The sequence below is a fragment of the Euprymna scolopes genome, chromosome 33, assembly GCF_053919585.1.
Source record: "Euprymna scolopes isolate OS-2025 chromosome 33, ASM5391958v1, whole genome shotgun sequence".
Classification (NCBI taxonomy): Eukaryota; Metazoa; Mollusca; class Cephalopoda; order Sepiida; family Sepiolidae; genus Euprymna; species Euprymna scolopes.
Window position 1 is genome coordinate 83767196 of NC_136514.1, and position 7847 is coordinate 83775042.

The 7847-nt window shown below is 37.4% G+C and overlaps 1 pseudogene; it reads right to left on the reverse strand.

Annotated features, from left to right (window-relative positions):
- Positions 1 to 7208: 7208 nt before the first annotated feature.
- On the reverse strand, positions 7209 to 7352 carry LOC145258494 (U2 spliceosomal RNA; annotated as a pseudogene).
- Between the last annotated feature and the right edge of the window lie 495 nt (positions 7353 to 7847).

Below are 7847 nucleotides of genomic sequence, written 5' to 3' on the forward strand. Positions count from 1 at the left end.
TTTACCTCCCTCTCTATTAAATACCCCCCCCCCCCCAATACCTTTCTATCCATTTCTGTCAGTTTATTAATTATTAAAAAATTATATACCGCTCTATTAACATATCAAGCACTTTATCGTTTTTTTTACCTTATTTCCCTTGATATATATATATATATATATATATTACCTTATTTCCCTTGATATATATATATATATATATATATATATATATATATAGTTTTTATACCTTCATTTTCTCTCTTTATTGACTAATATATATATATATATATATATATATATATATATATATATATATACATAAATGTGTGTGTATATATATTTTTATATCTTCATTTTCTCTCTTTATTGAATTATATATATATATATATATATATATATATAATATATATATATATATATATATATATTGATATGTAGTTTGTTTGAAGCATTGTGTGGGATAGGTGTGTAAAAGAGATTTAGAAGGCTGTCACAATGCGAGGAATCCTCGCATTGTGACAGCCTTCGAAATCTCTTTTACACACACACACAAGCACACATACACACACATATATATTCATATATATATATATATATATATATATATATATATATATATATATATATATATATATATATATGTATAAATGCCCTGGCATAGAGAGTCCCTACTAATAATGCGGTGTTAAACAGATGACATCCCCCAAATTTTGCTTGTATTCCATTATTCAATAAATGATCCATTCTATATCTACCTATACATAGTTTTGTGGCTTCATTTCATAATCTTGTTGTCTTATTGTATAAGCTCCAATAATAATTGTTGAGCTTTGCATTATCCAGATAATCTCCTCTTGTGGAATTTAACTCTCTCTCTTCCTCTTACGCATTAAGCTATAAATGTGTGTGCATATATATATATATATATGTACTAGCGGGCGGGGCGCCGGTATTGCCCGGTCGTAAAATACGTTTAATATATTTTAATTTGTCCCGATTTCGTATATATTATTACAGAGTCGTGATTTCAAAAGTTAAAAAAAAAAAAAAAAAAAAAAAAACAACGTATTCGGGTGTCTTCAGCTAGATCGAAACGGTAACTGTACCAATCAAAGCACCTGACATTACTACTGTATCAACATGGCACGCATACGAACTGATTAAGATTTAAATTTAAAATGAACTAAGAGGAATGTAAAAAAATGTATAACGACTTTTTATTCAATTTTGACAAAATTTTAAAACTAAAAACCCACAAAAGACGGTCCATAAAATCCAATCATTTGAGGCCATTAGTGTCGCTCTGCGGCTTTTAATTTTAAAAGAAATAGGGTTTAAAAATATGGAGACAGACATGTGTTACGTTGTCGTGTCATAAAATGTGCGTTTGTTGTATATTGGTTGAAATTGGAATGGAGATGATATATTAAAAAGTGTCTATTTATAAAGGATTGTTACGTTGTGTGTGTGATCATCTTATGTGTGTGACATGCATTTTCACATACCTCTGCTTCTTCGTTGGTCCATCTGGAAATTCTCGTCTGGGAGCGAGACTTGTTACCTGTTATTGGGGACGAAGATTTATTTCACACCAAGACAAGAAATCGGTTCTATAGTTTATTTCACTTTCCCAGATGTCTTGCAGAAGGTGGAAAGCGAATTTAGCCGGCGTTGTCTTCTTCCAGGTCTTATTTCTACCACGTCAGCGTTCGTTCCCCACCCCCAGCGAAGGGGAGGAGACAACGGCGAAGCCGTCCGTTCGATTCTAAGTCCAAATCAAATCTCCCCGATTCAGCTAACCTGATCACATGACTCACACGCAATCAACTCAGCTGATCTTTTACTTCCGGTCAACGTGTCTACACTATAATTCCACTCTCCCCATCTCTCTCTCTCCCTCTCTCTATTCCTTAATACATGTAGAAAGACAGATAGTCATATAGCCTTTATATATATATATATATATATATATATATATATGTGTGTGTGAGTAAGGGTACATTATTCAGAATTGCGTGTTTTCAGAAAGTATAAGTTAACTTCATTCAAATTCTTTACTTAAATTCCAACATAACGGAAAACTGCAAAATCACAGAGGACTTTCTAGAGTAATATCCCTTGACATATCAAAGGCTTTTGGTAGAGTGTGACATAAAGGTCCTCTTCACAAAATTGCCATCCACGGAATAGTTGAAAATATCCTTTCAATTACTAAATCCTTTCTCTCTGATAGGTTCATAAGAGTAGGGCAGAAATAGGAAGCTCATATTATCAACGCTGGCGTCCCTCGAGGTTTCATCCAGAGCCTAACTCTCTTACTGATCTTCATAAGTGACCTCCAAAATGACATTCTTAGATCTTTCGTAGACATTTATGCGGACGACACCACGATCTATGGCAACACTTCAAAGGCCGACAATGAAACAGATCTTTCTGATTGTGTCTCTTCTGATATTGAGCACGTGGTGCATCAGAGAAAGAGGTTGTTGGTTAATTTTAATGCATACAAAACCAAGCTTCTCTCTTTTCATCATAATCGCTCTGACCTCCATCTGGCCCCAATTGAAATGAATGGCTCCGGTCTTTGAGAAGCACCATCTCTTGATAAGCTTCTGGGACTGACCTTTACTCCTGATCTAAAATGGAACAAATACATCAAATCAATTGCCAAGGTCACTGGAAAAATGGTTGGTTCATTCTACCGCTCGAGTAGGTATTTCTCTCTCAATGTAATTCTCTATCTGTGAAGAGCCAAGAACATACTAAACTGGAGTCCTGTTTTTTTATAGAGTTCAATACCGACTCCGAAACCTAGTAGGTGATGCCCTTTTCCTGCAACCTCTTTTCCACAGAAGAGACGTTGCAAGCCTGTTTCTGCTCTATCGTTATTTTTGTGCTCGTCTAAGCTCTAATCTGTTATCCCTCTTATCCAAACTTTCACAAAAACCACTCGACTAGCTAAAACCATTATCAACAATTTTCCCCGCTCTTTATCTGTGCCTAAATCTAAGCATAGCTTCCTTGAACAAAGCTTCGTTCCTAGAACTACACGTCTGCTTCCCGACCGACTACAACATGATAGCCTTCAAGTCCAGTGTAAACAAATTCTTGTTGAGCCGTCCTCTTGAATAATCAATATTCTGTCCAATCTACCCTATTAACGATTACTACACTACAACCTTACTTCCATTAATCTTTATCCTCGAGTGGCCTTTGGACCTTGAAAAGTTGTTATTTCCTTGTATCCCCTCTCCAACAAAAACAATCATACAACTATTCCTCACTGGATTATCTTCTCGTTAGCGTAATTTTTTCTTTTTCTTTTGTTATCAAATGCAGGCAGGTCTTAGTTCGAAAGTTAGTACATGAAATTAAGAAAATTTTGATTATACATAAAAACAAAACAAAAAATGGACAAAACCAGCGGAACCACAATTATGCAGAATGTAGAAACTATGCATAAATAGAATTCAGTGTAATATTGGAATGCAACCAATCATCTCATTAGAAACCGTAAAAAATGAATAAGTAATTAATTAGCGCTCGTTTTTTAAATGGATATACAGATTAGTTAAACTTCTTATAGTCGCTCGTTTATTTATGACTGAGCATATTGAGAAGTTCGTGTTTATAATAGAAAATGAAGGTTTTTAATCTCAATGTCAGAGCGATAAACAGCTTAAGTCTCTCTCTCTTTCTCTCTCTCTCTTTCTCTCTCTCTCTCTCTCTCTCTCTCTGTATAAATAAATAGAATTCAACGTAATAATGAAATGAAACCATCGATCTAAAAGGAAACCATGGAAATGGAATAAGTCATTAATTAATGATCGTTTTTGAAAGGAATATACAAATTAGGTTATATTCATGCAGTCGCTCGCATATCCATGATTGATTATATTTATGAGTTTATTTTAACATTTTGTTTTTAAATAGAAAAAGTTGGCTTTTAAACTCAATGTCAGAGCAATAAAATAAAAAAAACCCAACTCAACTCTATATAGATAACACAAAAATCAATACAGCAGGAGACACGATCAAGAGGAAACGAAAAACGATAAGACAGGAAAAGAAAATTGGGCATTTATTTATTTATTTATTTATTTTTTTTTGCAGACTGTTATCCTCATCTTCATAGTTTGTGTTGTTTTCCCACGTTTCCACCAACTCATCCTCTGAAGAGAGAAAGATGACGTGAGAGAAAGGGGCTAACAAGGAACTGAGAGAGAGAGAGAGAGCGAGAGAGAGAGAAGCAGAAAGAGAGAGGGCGAAAGAGAGAAAGAGAGAGAGACAGAGAGAGAGAAAGAGAGAGAGAGAAGGAGAAAGAGAGAGAGGGAGGGAGAAAGAGAGAGAGAGGGAGAGGGAGAAAGAGAGAGAAAGAGAGAGAGAGGGAGGAGAGAGAGGAAGAAAGAGAGAGAGAGGGAGAAAGGGAGAGAGGGAGAAAGAGAGAGAGAGAGAGAGAGAGAGGGAGAAAGAGAGAGAGAGAGAGAGTGAGAGAGAGAGAGAGAGAGAGAAAACCTAAAATCTAACACGCGTGTCTCAAACATCTCCTTTTCTCGTGTATGGGAAATTCCCAGAATCCTCTCGAAACATCTCTAACACGTCCTTCTCTGAACACGTGTATCTTTATTTATTTTTTTTAATTTTTTTATCTCTGTTGTTTTTCTGAGTTACTTAAACCGTTTATTTCTCCTTTTTCGACCGAGTGTGACTTTTCGTCTCTCTGTGATGTTACCCACACGTCTCCGACACGTCTCGAATCCCACTTCCCCGAAATTCTTAACATAAGGAAACTGTCATGCGCAGTCGTGAAGCAGTTGTGAAGATAAAAATCTCATGACCCACTCAAGTACCAATTTTTCTATTTTAATCCCTTAGCATCCCCTTTTTTCTGGATGAAAACTGATTAAAATGTTTTCCACATGTCTGAATACCTTATATACCAAATTTCAAGTCTGTTGATCAAAAATTCGTTGAGTATAGAATTTTAGAAGTGTCCACACACATATATTCTCACTTTTATAGATGTATATATTACTGTAACATTGTATACCCTCATTTTTTTAACAGTGTCATTACATTTTTACGGGCCAAACACGTTGTAGTCTCCTTCACAAGGAAACAGAATAAAGAACAGAACTGGACCCACTTTCTTCTTTTTTAACAAAGCCTTTAACAGTGTCATTGCATTTTAACGGGTCAAACAGGTCCATCACAAGGAAACAGAATAAAGAACAGAACTGGACCCACTTTTACTTTTTTTAACAAAGCCTTTATATCAAGTATTTCCAACAACTCATTTTTTCTAAGTTACTTAAACGGTTTATTTTTCCTTTTCTGGCCGAGTGTGATTTTTCGTCTCTCTGTGATACCACGCCACACGTCTCTCACACGTCTTCTTTCCACTTTCTGCTTTCCACTTTCTCGTGAATTGAACACGTCTCAAATGCTCTACGTCTCTAACAAGTGTTTCTCTGAAGACGGGTGTCCTTTTTATCTATGTTGCGACGTCAAATCGCGAAACCGGCTTGGTCATTTGCGCATAGCTGCTGCTACTGCTAAACCAGGTTTGTTAAAGTTAATGTTATTCCAAAAATAGTATAAAACGAGAAAAAAGTGAAATCAATAGGAAAACGTAGCCACTACCAATGATCAAAACATTTGCAAAAATTATAGGAAGAGGTGGAGAGTACTGGAGATTTGGGTGGATTTGTTATCATCCAAGACTACAGCATAAAAGAGGATCGCTCCACAATGATCAGGAGGGAATTATAATAGCTGCCCATGATAAAGGCTTGATGATCAATGCTTTTATGGAAAATGGTGGGATCATTCTACCGGTCCAGTAGATATCTCACTGCTGATGCAATTCTCTGTCCGTTATAAGAGCGAAGTACATCCAACGATGGAGTAGTGTTACAACATCTGGGCAGGAGCTGCTAGAAACAGCTTCGTAACTTATTAGGAGATGCCTTTTTCTCTTCCCTACAACCTCTTTCCTTCAGAAGAGACGTTGCGAGCCTGTCTCTGCTTTATCGTTATTTTCATGGAAAGTGTTTGTCTGAGCTCCAATAATTAGCCCCCCCCCGGCCAAACTTTCACAAAAAAACACTCATCTAGCTGAAAACACTATCAATAATTTCCTCTACTCTTTATATGTGTCTAAACTTACACGTAGATTCCATGAACAAAGTTTCTTTCTTAGAACTGCACGATTGCTTTCCAACTGACTACAATATGTCCCTATTCAAGTCTAATGTGAACAAATTCTTGCGTACTCCGATTTACTAGATTTCCACTACTAACGATTACTACGATTTTTTCCATTGACTACTATACACTCATTAACCCTTATCCTCGAGTGGCCTCCGGTCCTTGATAGCTAAAACAAAAAAAGAAGAAAATCAGTGGACTAAACAATGACAAAAAGTGCAGGTTCTGCTACACAGAAATAGAGAGTGTGAGCCACCTGACATCCAACTGTAAGATTCTGCTGAGGGATGGCTACTATATGACCCAACACAATAGAGTGTGTACCTATTTACAATGCCTCCCCACGGGACAGAGTTAGACACCAGGGTCGTTTTTTAACGTGGAGAAAAGGTACAAAAATAAAAAATTGTCTCAGTCGTGAAGGATTTCTCCTCCACCGAAAGAGAACAAGAAATGGAAGTTCAGCATCTGAAGAACAGATGGTATTTATTTGCTCCCCCACCGAGCAAATTAGGCACAAGGCCGATTTTTAATGTGAGGAGTGAAGGGAGGGGGAAGGGAAAAAGGGGACCAGCTCCCAAGAGGTTGGGAAATGGGAGCTGGTTAATGGTCAGGCATGTGGGGTTGCCCCCACATCTGGTCTTTGCTAGTCATAGCTTGCAGTATCTGCCGGAACAGATGGTATTTATTTGCTCCCCCACTGAGCAAATTAGGCACAAGGCCGTTTTTAATGTGAGGTAAAAACCAGCTCCCCTAAAAGTAGGCAAAAAGGGGGCACTCTGGTTACCAAAAATAATAATTGTCCCAGTATAGAGGGTTTTTATTTAAATGCTGCCCACATCAGCATTATGTGGCACAAGGCCGGAAAGTGGGAACCCCGCAGGCTCCCCTAAAGGAGGGGCACTCCTGCAATTTTAAAAATTGCCTGAGTAACCCCCGTCGGCATTCCCCGGTCGGGGCGCCTCAGGCAGCAAGCAATAAACTTGCCCCACCGGAAAGCCCGGTGGCAAGGCCTGGGAGGGTGGACCTCCTAGGTATTACCCAGGCGGTTCCCAGTATAGAGGGTTTCCCCTCCATTGACTGGTACAAATTATCTTAAGTGCAGCATCTGTCGGAACAGATACTACACTTTGATCTTGACCAAAAGGCCAAGAGAGTGTGTAAATATGTCCACTGGACGATCTGCAGAAAGCTGAATATCAAATGCAGCAGCAAATTTTGGGAAGATGTTTACCAGAAAGAACAGTTGGAAATAAGTCATGCACCATCCACTATGACTACGCAATTCCTACAGCTAAGTACCTAGAAAACGGGGCTATAAAACATGACATATTGATATATGACAAGAAGGAGAAAGAAGCAACCCTAGTAGAAGTTAGTGTCCCTAATGATGCTGGTTAAACAGAGCTGAAAAGGAAAAGATAACGAAATACCAAGTATAACATGAAAAGAAATTGGAATATAAGGAAGATTTCTATCATTTTAGTAATTATAAGAGCAACTAGACTTATGAAAAAAATGTCAAAACTACTTGACAAATATACACGGTGAACCAAGTGCAAGAGAGATACAAACAATTGCACTTAAAGGGACGGTCAGAATCTTTAAAAGATCTCTGGGTTGGAATATCTGAGTTAGCGGTTGAATGTTTTGCA